Source organism: Copidosoma floridanum, unplaced genomic scaffold (assembly GCF_036245765.1).
Source record: "Copidosoma floridanum isolate Cflo_tuat_1 unplaced genomic scaffold, Cflo_Japanese_pri ptg000013l, whole genome shotgun sequence".
Taxonomy (NCBI): Eukaryota; Metazoa; Arthropoda; class Insecta; order Hymenoptera; family Encyrtidae; genus Copidosoma; species Copidosoma floridanum.
The window spans coordinates 27,001,743-27,019,413 of NW_028321890.1; positions in this window are offsets into that span (position 1 = coordinate 27,001,743).

Genomic DNA, 17,671 nt, shown 5'->3' on the forward strand with positions numbered 1-17,671 from the left:
GTTAGATTGTTGCGCTTCGCCTTGGGTGTGTATTTCGCGGCGCAACTGTTGAGCTTTTTCTCTATACTTTCGTGCTTCTTCTACACTACTGGCATTACTTCTTCTTTTTTTGGCCTCGTTTCGTGCCCCCGCTGTGTATGCTTTATTGCCATCACGCTTCGGTCCTTTTTTTTTTTTTTTTCTTTTTTGTTTCGATCTCATGTGACCGCCAGCCCTTCCTGATGTTTTGTCTCCCACACAGGTGGAAAGAAAAGTTGGGGTAGCAACTTCTGTTCAGGTGATACTGATATTTTTTAGAGCTTTTTGTCTTTCAGCCGTATTTTTGCAAAAAAAGTAATTTTGCCGAGATAAATCCAACTTTTGAATTTTTCTTCACAAGCTTTATTTATTTACGAGCATCGTGAGGGGAAAATAAACACTCAAGAATAAAAAATACCGCAAGTTGAAAAAAAAAAAAAAAATTTTATCGAACAAAAATTTATAGTCCATTTTCTGCATCGATAGTTTCCGACAACTAGGATTATTTTGCAAATAAATTCCATCGAAAGCGCTGAAAATAATTCGAATTAACACATCCAACCCCAAGCGCCCGTTAAAAAGGTGGTCGGGTTCCCGTTGCCCGTGACTCCGATCCTGCCGAGTCGCCTAAAACCGTGCGGGCTCGTGCAGCCTCGTCCAACGCGAATTAGCTCCCTGTCAATCCCCACTTTGGGGGCCCCTCCCCATCTTCACCGAACCATACATACGAATGCGTGCGTGTGTATACATCTACCTACCGCTAGCACTACAACTACCCCCTAAAGTGTACGCACTCTCGTCACGATACCGACTCCTCATCTCTCGCGTCTGGATACTCGACCCTGCAAAGACAAAAATACGTGTAGAAAAAAAAAAAGCATCGATGCACCATGAGAAAATCAGCCAAGTCCCTCCACGCACGGAGGAGCAGAAGGAGAAATCCAAGTGCGCGAATTCTCTGCCGAAACTCTCGCGCCACCCCCACCAGCTCTCTACTCCCATATACATGTATGTACATGGTATCCACCAGCCCAACCGGTTCGTCGGCTTATTGATCGGGGGGCTATACCCACCACTCTCTTCCTGTTCATGTATCTGTGTGCGTACAGGGCACACGTTCACGCATCCCCTGCCTTCTACTCTCGAAAGTGGGGGCTGCCGAGGAGATTGGCGCGTAGACGATCGACCGCTCTTCTCTTTCTCTCCACTGTATTATGTAGGTACGCACACACAGACACATTGGTAGAAAGAATCGAGGTCTGACGAAAAAAAAAAAAAAAAGACACGGCTGAAAGGGATTGAAAGAAAATGATGCCGTGTTACGTGTCTCGGTTGTGACGAAAAAGGGACAGAAATTTTTTCCACCTCTACGAGAGCGATGCTTTAAAAAGTCTTTGTTGTTACTCGCGATGGATTTTTGGTGGTTCGGGGCTTGACGATTTAGCGTATCTATTAGCAAGTTTGATAAATTTGAGCGCGAGCCAAAGGGGATGACTGCCGAATTCTTCTTTTTGTTCTCCCCCACGCCGGTGAAATTTATCGACCGCACGGGGCTCGTGGCGTATAGTATAGGCACCTGGGCGATAATATATTGGCACGAGTTTGTAACTGTTGAGCTAACCTTTTAGCACCGCGAGAGAACTCGAGTTATTATGAGCCCAAGTTTGGAATGACCGCGCTGAGGATGTACAGTCACTCTACACTTTGAGGATTTTACAGTTTTTTTGAGAATTTTTCTAGCCAAACCCTGTCGAGCCAATGATAAATCGTAAGTACATATGGAAAGAGCACCTCGTGATTTATCAAAGACACGCAAAGCCCACCGAGGTAGTGACCGAATTACAAAGGAATGAAGAAAAATAACCGGAGACGCGTGTCGCTCGTATACAGAGCAGAAAGGAAAGAACTTTCCCACGGGGAGACAGAGAGAAAAAAAGGAATACGAGTATACACGCGGATAAGAAATAAAAGTGATGGACGAGACGGTAGGAGCGCGAAAATCCAGCCTCTCCCTCGCTCGCACGATAAATCCCGGCCTCGACTCGTCATAACATCATACCTCACCCCTCGCCGCGACGTCAAAGCAGAGACTAGCTGCCGTTCCTCCCTCTCTTCTCGCCTTCGCCACTTCAATATGTCTTCCTTAGCATCGGTGGAGAGCACCGATAGACGTGCACGTATATACAATTTCCTCCGTCTCCACCAAACTGCTCTATTCTTCTTTTAAATTTCCCGGCACTCTGTTCCGAATGCAAACGCGGGCCGGTCTCTCTATTTTTCACCCACCGGCGGCCCGCGCTCATTTACATTGTTAACGGCAGGAGCCGAGATAGCTTTACGAGCCCCGATAACGAAGAGTCGGTTGGTTCGTCCGCGATGTCCCTGGTTTTTCCGGCGCTCGTTACCGCGAATTTTTATTGCCGCGAGAGCGCGTTATCTGGGAGCTCGCGTGATTCACGGCCAAAGTGTGGCACAAGGTGCGAATCGACCAGTTCGGCCGGCTCGGATCAACCCCTACCGAAGGGGTACAAACGCAGTGATGGACGCCAACGATTGTTGAGTGAATATCGCTATTGTCTCCATCACTGTGGTCAAAGTGTCTACGAAAGTTACTCCTTTCGATGGTGCATGAAAAAAAAAAAAAAAAAAAAAAAAAAAAAAAAAAAAGAAACTTTCTACTTGGTTTGAAAAATTAAATCAACACACCACAGGGTGTACGTATAAACACTGGCTCGCTCGGCAGTACAGAAGCAGCCCTCCGTTAATTGCACCGCGTAAGCATGATAAATTTGACGTCGCATTAAAAGCTATTAGGGTACACCGTGAACTTGTGCACGTAAACGCTGTAAACGTTGTATTATCACTCAATTTCGCGTCTCCGTGAAGGTGTTTAATGCGTAATACATGGTATCATTTAAAGAATAAGAAGAAAAAAAAGGCTTTTACGATTGAAAGAGGACGGTGTGTGCGTACTTTTACGTGCCTGTGTACACCCCGACGCCTCGTGACCCCCTCGCTGTACCTTGGCCGCGCCAGCTCCCCTGAGCCATCTATTGATTATCGCGCTCCAGGATATGGCGGACGCGAATGCTTTATGATAATTAAATGAACTCGGGCGCGCTGAATATTTCCGCCGCTCCGATAAATGTGGCTCTCCGACTCGAGAGCGAGTTTCACCCGCTCTTTGCGACCCTCACGGGATTATAATTAAATTCGAGAGCTGCCCGACTGGATAGCTTTGCGGTGGTGGTGCACGAATTTTCGCTCGAAGGAAAAATCGCAGCTGGCGCTAATGAAATTCTACGGAGATATTTCTCGACAGTGACGGATCGAGTTGCGTCTGCCTTCTCGGCGTCTTTTGTCCGGGCGGGAAAGTATCCTGGTGCGCGCGACATCTGAAATCATAAATAAAAGATATGGATTGAGTTGCGGGGAATCGTTATCACCATGTGCACGATGAAAAGGTCAATTTTCGATGCTCTTTTGAGTAGGACTTTTGTGTGATCGTACGCAACTGTGCAATCTCATTTTTCACGCAGAAAACGTGTATTTTTTTTAGGAATTGTCATGATTTACCTGTTAAACAATCCCTGCTTATCGTATACCAATAGACACAAAAATTTCAAGAGAATTCGAGCAAACGATGAACAGCAATGTTGAATCAAACACAAGTCACCTGACGTACTTCCAACGAGGAACGTGAAGTGCACGATAGAAAGAGAAACTCTCTATTGTTGGTCCCAGGAGTCTCCGGCCGCTCCTACTTTTAACGCTGCACTCGAACGACTGACTGAGGAGTACAAGACGACAACCGGCTGCGCCAACGATGGTCATACATAGTGCGTAAGGAGAAGGAACGTCCGGACGACGGTGCCGTGATCGGCATTAATGATCGGCCGATCGATTTCCTCTTTCCTGTGTGTTCGTGCCATTTGGCTTTTACGCGGCGAGCCGCTATATCGTCGTACCCGAGCTGAATGCGAGAATACATACCGACTGAAAGTATATTACTATGTTGAAACTCGATGGCGTGTGGCCATACACCTTCGTAAACCATACCGATAAAACTCTGCATAAAAAATAAATTAATGATGATATAAAAGAGAGCCATGCTACTGACGCAGCAAACGACAATTAGCCCTTGAATTGGTATTCATGGGATTCCAATAGCGTAGAGAGAGAGCAAGTGTTTTTTTCTTCCATCACCGGGAGCGGGATATTGAATTAGCGAAAATAATTAAATTACGAAATCAGTGCGCACAACTATGGTATATATGTACGCATTGGCCTCATCCCCGCAACAAGAACAGCTCGCGAGAGCATTTGAGGTAATAAAAGCACCCAACGAGCTGAGCTAATGTTATTGAGATGAGCATCGGCCGGCTGAAAGGGGGCGGAGAAAGGAAGCGCACGAATCCGCCCTTGCAGGGCGCAAAGAATTTAGGTGCGGGGTCCTTCTCGAGAGCACGAGATAGAGAGAGAGCTAAATTGAATCGCACCGGTGTACTGGGGGACAAGCTATGTATAGGTGCTCGCGATTATGCTAACGGCGAGCTAATAAAATTCCGAACGGACTGCGCTATGCTTTTCCGCTTTTCTCGTCCCGTTTGCTATTGGTACTGCTGTTGACTCTCTCGGGGAGTTACGGAACTATCCAAGGCTGGAACGCGAGTTTATGATGGTGGGCTCAGCCACGCGCTGATGTATCTTAATTAATTTTATGCTAAACAAAACGCATCTTTTTCATCAATTGAAAGACAGGAGGGGACAGCTCGGCTCTTGTGATGTAAAGGGGGGTCAATTTGGCCGAAAAAGGAGTCCTTGCAACTTTTTTGATAGAAAAAACGTAACAACTCGTTCCTTCAACATTGCAAACAACGTAAATAGTGTATGCCAGTTGTCTTTTAATTAATAATTCCACTCATGGCCATTAAATGAAAGGATTCTAATATTTTGTGTATTTCCCCACAATCCTCTTAATATTGACATTAAACAAAAATGGTACAATTTTTTAAAGATGTTTGTACATGCAAGTGTAAAATGATATTGTTCCCACAAAAATTATATTTAAAAACAAGTTTAAAATTATTTAAAAAAAACATACAATATATTAAAAATAATAAGATTATTTCACATGACCCAATTTAGATAAGTAATTTCTAACCACATACAAATTCGTGCTTGTGAATTTTAAATAAGTGTGAACACACTTGTAATATTGAAAACGAAAAACGTGGGGAACATGATTTTGATGATTATAAAAAATGTAGATTAAAACTGTAGATTAGATCAGTTACACAACAATTATCTATATTATATGGTTACTTAGTTGAACTATATAAAATACTTTAAAATTATATATTGCACGCAACATTGATTTTTCTTTTTAAATATTGCAAGTATGTTCCTAGCAACTTAATATTCACAAGTGCACATTTTTAAAATTTATTGTTCTGTGATTGGAAAAAAGTGAGATACTCTTCTGAATAAATTGATCCTGTGTAACCCTTTACTGCGACTGAAAATTATTCCCACTGTTGGCTGACAGTGACGTCGCAGTGCCAAGAATATTTTTTAAAAAGCACACCTCACACATTTTCCCCTTGCATCCATGGCCTCTGAAAACCCTACATAAAAACTCCCAAGCCACGATATCCACAGCGAAAGAACTCGGCTCGCATATACTTCTCCATTTGCGTTCTTTTTTGTACCCCGGAAAAGACCGGGCTCTTAAAGATACACCGCGGCCTCATCATTTATTCACCGAAGAAGTGCTTCGCGGGCCACATTATTCGTTAAAAGCTCGACGCGTCCGCGCTTTTATACGTACTTGCCCCGCACCCTCTTCCCCCAAAGTTTATATATACAGCGCTGAAAAAAAGAAAAAATAGTGCTCTTTAGAGTTGAAAGGTCCTTTTTTTCTATATATGTATAAAACCGTTACTCGCATAAAATACGCGCAATTGCAGGGTACGCTACGAGGTGATTATCAGAGCACGGAAGAGATGCATGGGAATCCTAGAAACGTGTGCATGACCTACAGGTATAGGACGCGCGGACTTTTTCGCGAAACGGGGATAATTCATTCGTTTTAGCGGGACTCCTCGGTGCCCGGCATTAGCGCGTAAATTATTGTTTATACGCGGTTCTCTCGATTTGCATAATGCGACGCTGATTGTTATCTGCACCTATCGTGGGAGGCTATTGTATCCGTCCATCGGGCGCATAAATTAAAGTATACATGAGCATGACAGAATTATTGTTTGATGCGCTGTCAAAACATACTGATCGTCATTTTTCGAAAAACCTCGATCGGCTGATCAATAATTCATACATATAGATTTATTAAAACTTCCAGAGTGCAATTCATCCCAAAGAGTTCGAAGAGAGAGAGGCAGATCCGTAAAAACTGCAATTACGGCACGCCCGACCGACAACAGCCGGAACGAGGAGGAAAGAGGGACAGATTCATAAAATTTGTCCCACCACCGCACGTCAGATCGCGAGTGTTGCGCGTACGTACACATACTACACGGGTACATATCTTGCGATTCTCGCTACGGCTGTCGAGGCGCATTAATGTAGTCATAAATCACACATGGAGTGCCATACCGAGCAGGAGCATTGGGTAAATATACGTATATAAGCAGGATTCGCTTGGATTCGTTCCGCGGACTAGGTGTGTATACCAACAGAACTCGCGAAAAGAGAGACGTGAACTCCGAGATGGATAGCACGGAATACGCGTATATATATATATATATATCGCGCGCTAAGTGAGTGACGTACCATAGACGCGACTGATTGTCGTTGTCGTGGCGAAGACCCGTCACGTCTCAAGTGCACCCCCCTCGTCCCTACGCCACAGCTCTTTCCTCCTTTTCGTTTCCAAAGTGTACGTCACCGCCAGTCATACTTTGGCGAACTTTGTCCCCTCCCCCTCTTCCTTATCTACGGGCGGGTACCTTGCAATTTTCGTCTTTTACAAGTTCCGAAAGGAAAATTGGCAACTTGACTTGCGCAGCTAAAGTCAAGGAGAGAATGATTTTTTACTGAAACACCGATTGATACATTGTTAATCCAATTTTCAGACTATAAAAATTGTACCTTTGATTAGCATCCTGATTGAAATACTGAAAAGTACACCATATCAAAAATCCTCTCTAGCCTCGTAAGTACAGGTCAAACGGGAAATCTTACGGTTACGCGTAAAAAAGGAAAAAAAATAGCTGAATGGGGTTCAAACAACTTTGGCTTTGCTGGCCATTTTCAATGTAACCCATAATGCCAAAGTTGGAAACAATAGTACAGCTCCCCGAGAGCCCCAGAGTGCGCTGAAAAGACCATGCTATGGGTAACGGCTGTCGTCGAAAGGACGACGGAGAGGAAAAACCACGCGAAGAGAAAAGAAAAGAAAAAGGCACACAAGGGGTTTCGGAGTATATGGGGCGCAGAGTGGGAGAGAAGAAAATCGAGACGAACATTTTCCGGACATTGACGCAACTCTCGCGAGTATCGCACGGTGAAAGGGCACAGGAGGCGGGATCGACCTTTTCCGTCCAACACCGGGGCCACGGGCTATACAACTGGGGGAGCAAGGATCTTCCTTCCTCTCTTGCTTCTTCGGCAGGACGCGGGGTTTTTTTTGCTCCCTCGTTTGGCTTCTTGTCTCGTCCCAGGCACGGTAGAAGTCCATACCCCCCTGGAGCTCCGAGCGCTCTTTAGCCCTTCGTCGGTCGGATGCGAAACGGTCACCGACGCAAGAACCGGCAAGTGTTGGCACAGTGGGTATACCTGCCGAGAGAAAGTGTGTACATGCACACGTACAAAGATGGATAAAAAAAGAAAGAGAAAAAAACAGGACTGTTCGGTCACTCGGGGGGGTAGGGGAATAAAGGAGGGTGGGACAAAATGAGAAGGCATTTTTCTTTCAGGAGTTTGCGGTAGTGGCGATGGTGTATAATATATAGTATATATGAGTAATGCTGAAGGAAAAAAAGTACACCGGATGGAAAATTCTTGTTTCCAAGTGTAAAGGTCCTTTTTCGTGTTATTGTATGTCGCAACTCATTAGGAGTAGGTATAAGAGCAAAGTGGCGAAAGTTATCATCATCATTTACGAAGAAAATCATCAAAACTATTTTTATGATGGACAATTATCGCCGCAAGATGGTATGGTACGAAAAAGGACCCCAACTTACATGCTCGTAATGGTGATCGTACGTCGTAATTTGTTGCGCTTTCATGGTGTCCCCGTGAAAAAAGGATATACGTTCCTAGACTATACAATAGGTATCGTGTTATTTAATTGTATCTCTGAAATGGCACTGATTTCACTATCCTAAAAAATTTATAGTGACCTCAATTATTTTTTATACACATTTTTTCGTGTGAAGGGATGATTTGGTGAATAATTCTCAGTCAAATTACGTTGATTGCGAGTTCGTTCATTTTCGTTCACTTAATATAATTGATTCCAAAAAGATTTAGTCTCAATATGTTTTCACAAAAAAATACTTTTTATTTGAACAATCATCGGAAAGAAAGCTATATTACCCATATTGATACAATATTTCATTAGTACCACGTGATACAAAGTTTTACTACGATATCTTTTGTAAATATCTCTATTTAAAATTAAACAACAACAAAAATCTTAGGAAATGACTTAGGGGCCCAGTTATGAAACACTTGTGTATTCAATACAAAGAGCAATCTCGGTCAAGCGACCAAACCATTAGAGCACACAATTGCAACCCGAGATTGGCTATCCAGACGCGTGCAAACACCAGATCCAGCCAAATCCACCTGTAATACAGCACAGCGCACGTAGGTATGCTCTCGCCCGACGGTACATAATAGAAAATCTGCGCGTCGCTGGACAGAATTCACGAAGCGTCCCTGCCAACAATGGGTGCGGGACACACCGTTCTGACCTTTCTCTCTCTCTCTCTTGCATTGTGCAACAACAGGAAGTCCAAAGGTAGGTAGCTTAACTCCGTTCCCCCTCCCACCCCCCGGCGTATCCTCCCCCGTGCAGTCCATACGGACGTGCACGCGGTGCTAATAGCCCGAGCACGCGCGGCCGTGCGTCTTCCCAACAAAGTTGAGCCCACTCGTTTCCTCCTACTTTCTCGCTCTCGCTCCGTACATGGAGGTATACAGCCACGCCGTGCCAGCGAAATTCGTTATCGTGTGCCGCGAGCGGGGGGAGGGGGCGAAAGAGAGCCGCCGAGTGAAAAATTCTCGGCATGTATCCGAGCAGGTATAGGCACGTAGGAAACCATTAACCGATATAATTCCGGCGCGCCCCGTGAATACGAACCGCAATTGCGTCGGTTATTTAAACCAATTCGTTTTTATCAGTGTAGCCTTTTTTACGACTCAGCTTCGCGAAATTTTTACCAAACTGTTTACCGTACGTGTTTAATTGACGTTTTTTTGTTCTTCTGGTTTTCAGTACATGAGTACCACAATGAGTTGTAGACGTGGTGAGATGAATCGTTAAAGGAAAAGACTGTTTAACCTCGACTTGGGAGAAGCAAGGTGCACCGTTGATTTTCAGTATGCAAGGGATCCAAGGAAAATTTGTCAATTGCTTTTTCGAACAAAACCCAATTGTTGAACCACCCCATTTATCCTTACCTACCTATAACAGGCGACAAATACGTGTTGACACATCGCGACCGCGATCCGTTCTGCAATAAGACGTCCCAGAGGATCGAAATGAAAATTCGACACTTCCCATGAGAAAACACCCCTCTTAGTTTCTGATCACCCGGAAGACCGTAAAAAGACTGCGAGCATGACTCGAGATTCCGACGAGTCACGCGAGGACCAGAGTACATAGTCACACCATACTCTGCGACACAGCACGACTAGATCTGCTTTTTAATTAAAAAGAAGGACACATCGTTCAAAGTTCAGAGTGCCGGCGTAGCCGTGTACTCTCGCGATAGAGGCGGCCCTCTTTGCACAGATAGTCGTATATATACATGTATAAGCGTATAAAAGCCCGGAATATGGATGAAAAGGTGAAAGGCGTGCGCGCGAGAGAGAAGGAAGGGGGCACGAGAAGGAAGGGGCTCTTTGCTAAAAAGGGGAAGAGAGAAGAGTGTGGCACGAAACTCGGAGAGGGGGGGGAGGCGAGGATCGTACTCGAGCGAATTGTGAAGACGGTTGTAGCATATCGTGGGGGGGTTGGGGGGTGGGAGGGGTTCGAATACGGTAGGGCATAAGTTCGAGGAAGGGAGGCTGGTTTGACGGGAGCCGAGGGCACCCTCGGTGGGGTGACGTGGGCTCTAGACGAGTTGGGTTTAGCGCTGAAAGGGGAGAGGGTGGTTTTACCCGAAAGAGGGGGGTGGGTGGGTGTCGCGCGATTTCATCCACAGGCCTGTCAGTCCGATACGGTGCATGTGTGCTCTGACGCTGCTGTCGGCTCGTTGTTGCCACTGACGCGGGGACGAGAACGACGACGGGCCGACGACGACGATCAATAAGCTGCAATCTATACAAAATGGCTGAAGGGTGTCTGTGCGTAGGGTATACCTATGCCCGGGCATGTTTGGGTGTGCATGGATGGTGTTTCTGTTTTGACGGGATGAAGCGCAGATGACGAGCTCTCGGGGTATTGGAATGAGTGGGTGGGTACTTATGAGGGAGGGAGCTATACTGAACTTGAATCAACTCCTTTTTTTTTAGATGGTTTGGACTATCTTGCGGGAGTATATATGGGTATTGTTTCATTGTTTTAAGGCAAAAGGAATTAATTTTGATTTAAAAAAAAAAAAAAAAATGTAATATTGATCGAGGAAACAATTTTTTCAACTATGGATTGAAAATGTAGGGGTGAAGATCTATCGGAGGCGAGAAAAAGCTCCTCGAGGCGGAGGAAGGAATCCACGGTATTGCTGTTGATGAGAAATATGGGATCGTATATTTTCGGCGATGAAAGTACGTCGATACATTACGGACGACGGTGTATTGCAGGAACAATAGAGAAGAGAGGGTTTGCGATACGCGAAACGATTATGGATCGCCGGAAATTTATTATATATTTTAGGGTCATGCTTTATCTGCCTTGAATTGAAAAAAAAAAAAATAAAAAACAATTTTGTCATTTCGGACTGATGGTAATAATTGAAAAAGAAATCAAAGATAAAAAATACAAAAGCCGTAATATGTAAAATTTTCAGAATTCGGATGAACACGTTATAATTTAAATTGTTTTGAAAGATTTTTTGGCTCTTTACGAGATTAGAGATAATTTAGTGAGACACTAGGAAACATTATTAGTCACTAATTGGATCGAAAGAAAATATTTATTATTTATCCCAGCGTATAGGTACAATAACCTCAAAACGCATAAATATACATTAATGATAATTCATGTTATAATGGAGTAATAAGTATTGTTTATATTAATAAATGTCTTATGCTTTAAATGGTAAAGCCATATCTCGGTTATTCTAAAAACAATTGATACAAAATTTCGTTTTAATGCGATCGTAAGAGCAACTAAATATTTTTAATAGTCATGATTAAAAAAAAATTAAAGTTCGGAATGTTTTATCAAGGAAAAGTTGTTACGCCAAACGAGAGAGACGAATCCATTGGCGCCACCTTACGTGGTATCGCTCGACTAGACGAGGCTTTGCCGATACCATTGTAGATGACCCCAGGTACAAGGCGAGATTTCGAAAACTACACACGGCACGAACGACAGCACACGCAGGAAAAACAAAATTATCAATAATGCATTATCATCATCGAGCACACTGTTGCCCGTAATCACTAACAGCCAACAGATAGGAAAATTAAAAAAAAGGTGACGAAATCGTTATCAACAGCAAAGGCACGTACATCTATTCACATGAAGATTAGACAAATACGTGCGGCACAACACACGGCATGTTCTGTTTATCAAGGTGACGAAAGAAGCCAATTAAGACAAGCAGACCAAGCAAAGAAAACGCTAATCACAGCAGAGTATTGATACAGTACGAAAATTTTGGAAAGGCCAAAAAAAAGGAAAATCACATAATGATGTTATATACTGCGCCGCGGCGAGCAGCGCGGATGAAACAACCTCACGACGCCGACAGCAGCGAATAACTAGCCGGAAGACTCGAGCCGCGGCAGCTGTCCTCGCTCGTAAACTCAGCTTACAGGGGGATGACGATGATGATGATACGCGTATGTGTATACGGTGTAGGGCAGGGTAGTAGGGTACACCACGGACTCCAGGTGGATATGTTGGCCGTTCGACGGACTGTGGTACTGTGTGCCGCAGCAGCCGCTCCCTCGGGCCGATGGTGCGAGCAACGCGGGATCCCAAGAGGGAGAGAACCGAGGGGATGCTGCTGCTGCGGGGAAATGATTAATGAGGCCAGCACCAGGTATACATTGTGTAGGGCACGGCTGGCCTGCTCCTCTGCTTATTTTTCTATGCTTCGTCGTTCGTTTTTAGGGTACGGATTAATGCGACTGATGGGGTGTTCATGGGCCTCTTTGATTGCCGGGATTCCCGTTCTTTGCCTGCAACTCGCGGAACGGGGTGCCGGTTGAATTTGGGTATGCATGAGGCCCGGGGTTAATTAAAGCACTTCTTGGCAAAGTCTCTAAAAAGTTCGATAAGCATTTACGTGTTACATCTTTGCGTCAGCAGAGTTTCGAAATATTGTAGTTTCTATTACTAATTTTAGTGCTTGCATCAACGCGCTTGGCTTGATAAGATACTCGAGAGGCGGGAACTTGCCGTGAAAGCGGGCTTTGGATATTTTAGATAAGGAAGCCTCATGGCCTCCACCGTCAAAGCTCGGAGAGAGTCAACTGTGTGGTGAAAGCGTGAATTCTTTGGAAAACCACAATTTTTAATGGAAAATTTGAGGGATTTGTATAAACACTGTGTGGTATAATTTTTTAAAATGGTAAAAAAAGTACTATCCTTCCCTTAACTGACCCCACGTTGTGTGTGACAGTAATATTGGCTTAGGATTCTACAAAAAAATTCAGCTGTTTGAAGATTTTGGGTCACAAATGTTTACTTTATTTTTTTTTTTTTTAATTGGATAACATGAAATGGGTTTATCATGATTTTTTCAGAATGATTTGTTCAAACTTTTAGCTCGACTATATTAATATTTTCAAAAAACTAATTTTAATTTAGCCACGATTTATCAAATGCTTTGACCGAGTAACATTTGAATTTAGGATTAAAAAATCATTAGACGATATTCTTGAGCACTCTATACTTAATCCATAATAATTAAATTTGAGTATATAAGAGTTGGCCTCTTGCCAAAACAAAATCATTTACCACATGTAATTTTAAAAAATTAAAAATTTGTACTCGTGACTAAAACAAACATCACGTACTACTTAAAATACAATCATTGATTTTTTTTTATAGTACAAGAAAAAAAAATCTCTTATTTTAACACTTCTTGAATAAATACAAGTAAAAAAAATTTTCAAAGTGAAATGTTGACATCCTACACACCTCAAAATGAATTTTCAAAATACGGAAAGTTATAGTCATGACATTTTAGTTGGTTTGTTCCACCTTACGCACATGCAAAAGTTTTAATAACATTTTAAACAGTTTTTGATTTGTGATGAATGTGTTATTTTAGGTGACTGGGTCATTAAATAAAATAATTTAGGTGAAATGAATTACATTAATAACATTTAAAACGCAGTTACTCGTGGCAACAATTACTCCCTTTTAAAATAATTTTTAATGATGTGGTTGATAACTTCGTGGTAAAAATAATCATCTAAGCCTGAGTACATTATTTCTAATACATTAATGATGGTAATTAAATTGCCTTGCAGTAATTTTTGGTATTACTGTGAAGTTAGTTAAATTCGTATTAGTATATTACATTATATTATAATTCATGCATTTTTTGGATTTAGACTTTTTTATCACATCCTTGGCTGAACCTACGAAGCAATTGAAAATTGAAAACAATAAGTTGCATCTACAATTGTGTAGTAAAACATACGAGTATTCAATAAAAGTTACACAAAAGTTGGTATTGGAAAATAAGAATTAAAAAATCTGGAGGTGTTACTACATTGTCTTGTCATTTATCTTTTGTACTAATCAAAATGGTTCTTGTTCTTACTAAAATACTGTTGTTCAAACGATTTATTCTTATCTATAAAAAAATCTAGAATCTTATCAACAAAGAACCTACAGTCAAAAAATATACGATTAAAAATCTCATTAAGGTATCTTTTTTTGTTTTCTACGAACAAAATCTTGTCGATGCAAGTTATGAAAAAGTTGTCACGCGTTACAAAAAAACATGCGGAACATTAGAAGAATTTTTTTTTTCTTGAAGACTGACGAAAGCTATTTGTTGAAGAACGAAAAAAAAAAACAATAACGTAAAAACTCCGGTTGGCGTTATTATTTGCACTTTTATACTCCAGAAAAAGAAAAAGGTATCAAAAGGAGCGGTACAATAATACTGGAGACTTTTACGCTCTACTTTAATACCCCGGCCGTCACGCAGCGCCCCAGTATATATCAAACGTAATAACTTCTTCCGCGGATGAGAATTCCCGCGCAGCCGAGAGATAGTTTAATATACGAAATCTCCCGTCCTAATGACGAGGAAGACGACGAGGACTCGCTTGAGAAAGTACACGCGGAAATAGGCCCGCGAGAAAAAGCCCCGAGGAGTAAAGCACCCAGCAGGAAAATACAGAAGAAAGAGACCTGGTCCCAAAATCGTGCATCTATACATGCATACGCACACCTAGAAAAGAAGGGCATGGCTTTGTTGGCACAATGTTATCGTGCGCCAGAAGGAAAACGACGAGAGATATATGGCGCGTATATATATATATATATATATATATATATATATGTTGAGCCGAAAAACGCGGGGCATTGTACGCGTGTATCTGGGCGTATACTTGTGCGAGGCCACGGTAGCGACTTGGACAGAAGCAAAGAAAAACACCTTATCTTTCGAATATTTGTGATACACTACTGCGCGCTCCCTCTCCCTTTCTTGTGCGCTTTCAGGACAAATAAAATATCATGCATTCTTTGAATTTCCATGCACACTTATCAGCAAAGAAAAAACCAATTTAATTTTTCTACACGCTTTCATCATTTTCATGATAAAATGGTAAAAATTTTGTAATAGCTCACGACGGAAAAACTACTCTCCTTCCTCACGCTTTCTCTTTCTAAGCTATGACTTAATAGTAACTATGTTTGCTCGTTGAGGAACGTTAAATTGACAAAATTGCTGGAAGCAAGAAGAAAGGAAAAAAAAAAGGGCAGCAGCAGGAGCAGCAGCTACCCTCAAAACCATCATCAATCATCGAGACAATCGAATGGTGCAGCGTCGCGCGTAGAACATCTGTCGCTTCGTTGCGCTGCTATACTTCAAAGAGAGAGGGACCAACCAAACTGCCGTATGACTACTCTGTACGACTGCAGTTTCGTGTACCTACGTGCGCGTATGACGTAAATATGTTGCATGAACTGGATGAATCTTGATAGTAAGTACGAGGAGAATATTTGAGCTTAAACTTGACTGTCGATTACAGGGTTTGGTATTGGAATTTTTTTTTTCTCGAGCCACTTTTGGTTTAAAGCGTGTAATCTTGGGTACAAAGGTGACCGCTCCTGCGAGAAGGAGCCCGACTTACGGTTCAATGTTAAAAATCAAATCAGGCGAGAAACTTTCGTGAGAGAGAACTATCAATTATTAACCGCAAAGGCAGGAAGTGGACCTCTGTAATCTACATTCGGGCGTCTTTCTACAAATTTAATAAATAACTTTGGTATTATTACCGAAGCGAAGGAGAGTGCAAAGAGAGACGGAAGACGTGGAAGAGGAGAAAAAGAATAAAAATTCAATATCACAAGCAACGGGCCGGGGGCGCGACGAATACGTATACACAGGCGCGTCTGTACGTGTGGAGAGCGCAGCGATATTACGTGAGCTCGCGGGCGCGTGATAGATAGACAAACGTTATTGTCTTTATAAAAACATAACCATTTGTTTTAGAGAGGCCTTATATTAAAAAGCCGATGCCGCTTCGCTCGGGCGCTCGTTCTCTTTGCATGTGGTGCCCGTGTAGGTGCGTACGTGTGCCGAAAAAGAAGCCGAGAGTGCTCGTTTGACGGAACGGTGATTTTTCAAATTTGACATGTCGCTGCCTTGATTCTCTTCGGCGCTCCTCGACCGGATGGATGTGTAGGTATATATATACGTATGCGCGTACAACAATTTACGGACTGACTTTTTAATGCTTTGATTTATTGGCTTTTCGAGTGAAATGCTTATGATTAATCTTACGAATATTAATAGTTGGCTTGCACCGAATCGATTTTGTTACGCAAGTGTTTGCACCTGATTTACGGGGTATACTTTTTTTTTCTTTCTTTTTTTTTTTTTTTTTTTTGCTGATAAATATAGTAGGTTTTGTTCAAAATTCAAAAAAAAATAAATTTCACTTAATTAAAATAATACAATGTTGTATCTGGTAAAATTGGGATTAAATAATTATGGATTTTTCGTGAGAAATAACTTTTAATCGGTAAAACAGTACACAATTCTTTACCTATGGTGAAAATCTGAGCAAACTTCTATCTACCACATAACAGATGGCGTCTTGAATCACTGGTAACGAGATCTTTATTTTGCCATGTTTCTGTAAAAATTTTCTATTTACTAACAAAAACATTTTCGATGTATTGTTCAGCCAAAAAAATTTTTGCACAATTTTTAATTATATTCTTTAATAGTTAACAAATTTTAATTTTTTCCTCAATATCTTTGAAAAATAATCTCATTGATTAAAAAATATTATAAATAATATTGGTCAATTTTCGTCAATATTACGGTAGCGAATAACAATATTCATTTGAATTTGACGCTTGTGTTATAATGGTTAAAATCAGATATTATTCATTCGTACAATATTATTGAGTAAAATGAAAAACGATAAAAGATACTTATTTATGCATCTCTCGAAGAGAATTTTGATTCAAAGAAGAAAAAAAAAGGAGCAAATAGGGTTGGAATGGCGCGCTCACGCGCACACATACACGTATAAGCGCGCTTGTACTCAGGGCATTTTCTGATCGATCTGTGCGCCACGTGCTGATGTGACTGACGCAAAAAATATATTCCAAGCTGCGGCAGGAGTCGAGGGCCGGCGTACCGCTATCGCCACCCTAAAACGCCTTGAATACATACAAGCCTACGGGCTTTGCTTATTTTATTCTGAGCCTCGATTTTAAATACGACTTTAAAGCCATTCAAATTATAAATTATGATAAGTCAAACTTTTTTCGAAACAATCTTTTTTAACTGAATTATTAGACTATTGGATGCAAAATATGTTGCTAAACAATATCACCATGAATTATTTATGATTTTACAAAAACCAACATTAATCCATTAATTTAGGACTTGATTGCAAAAAAAAGTCACCACTTCGAATTAAGCGTAACAAAAAAGGGAAGACCCCCAAAAAGCCATTGTTGCCATCAGCTTTTTTTTTAGCTTTAGCTTCGGCTAAGCAGTCATGCACAGCGCTTATCGAGATCCTTCTTTTTCCGTCCCTCACGAGCAAATAGGATTTCAAGACGCGCTATGTTTTTTTAGGGTATCCC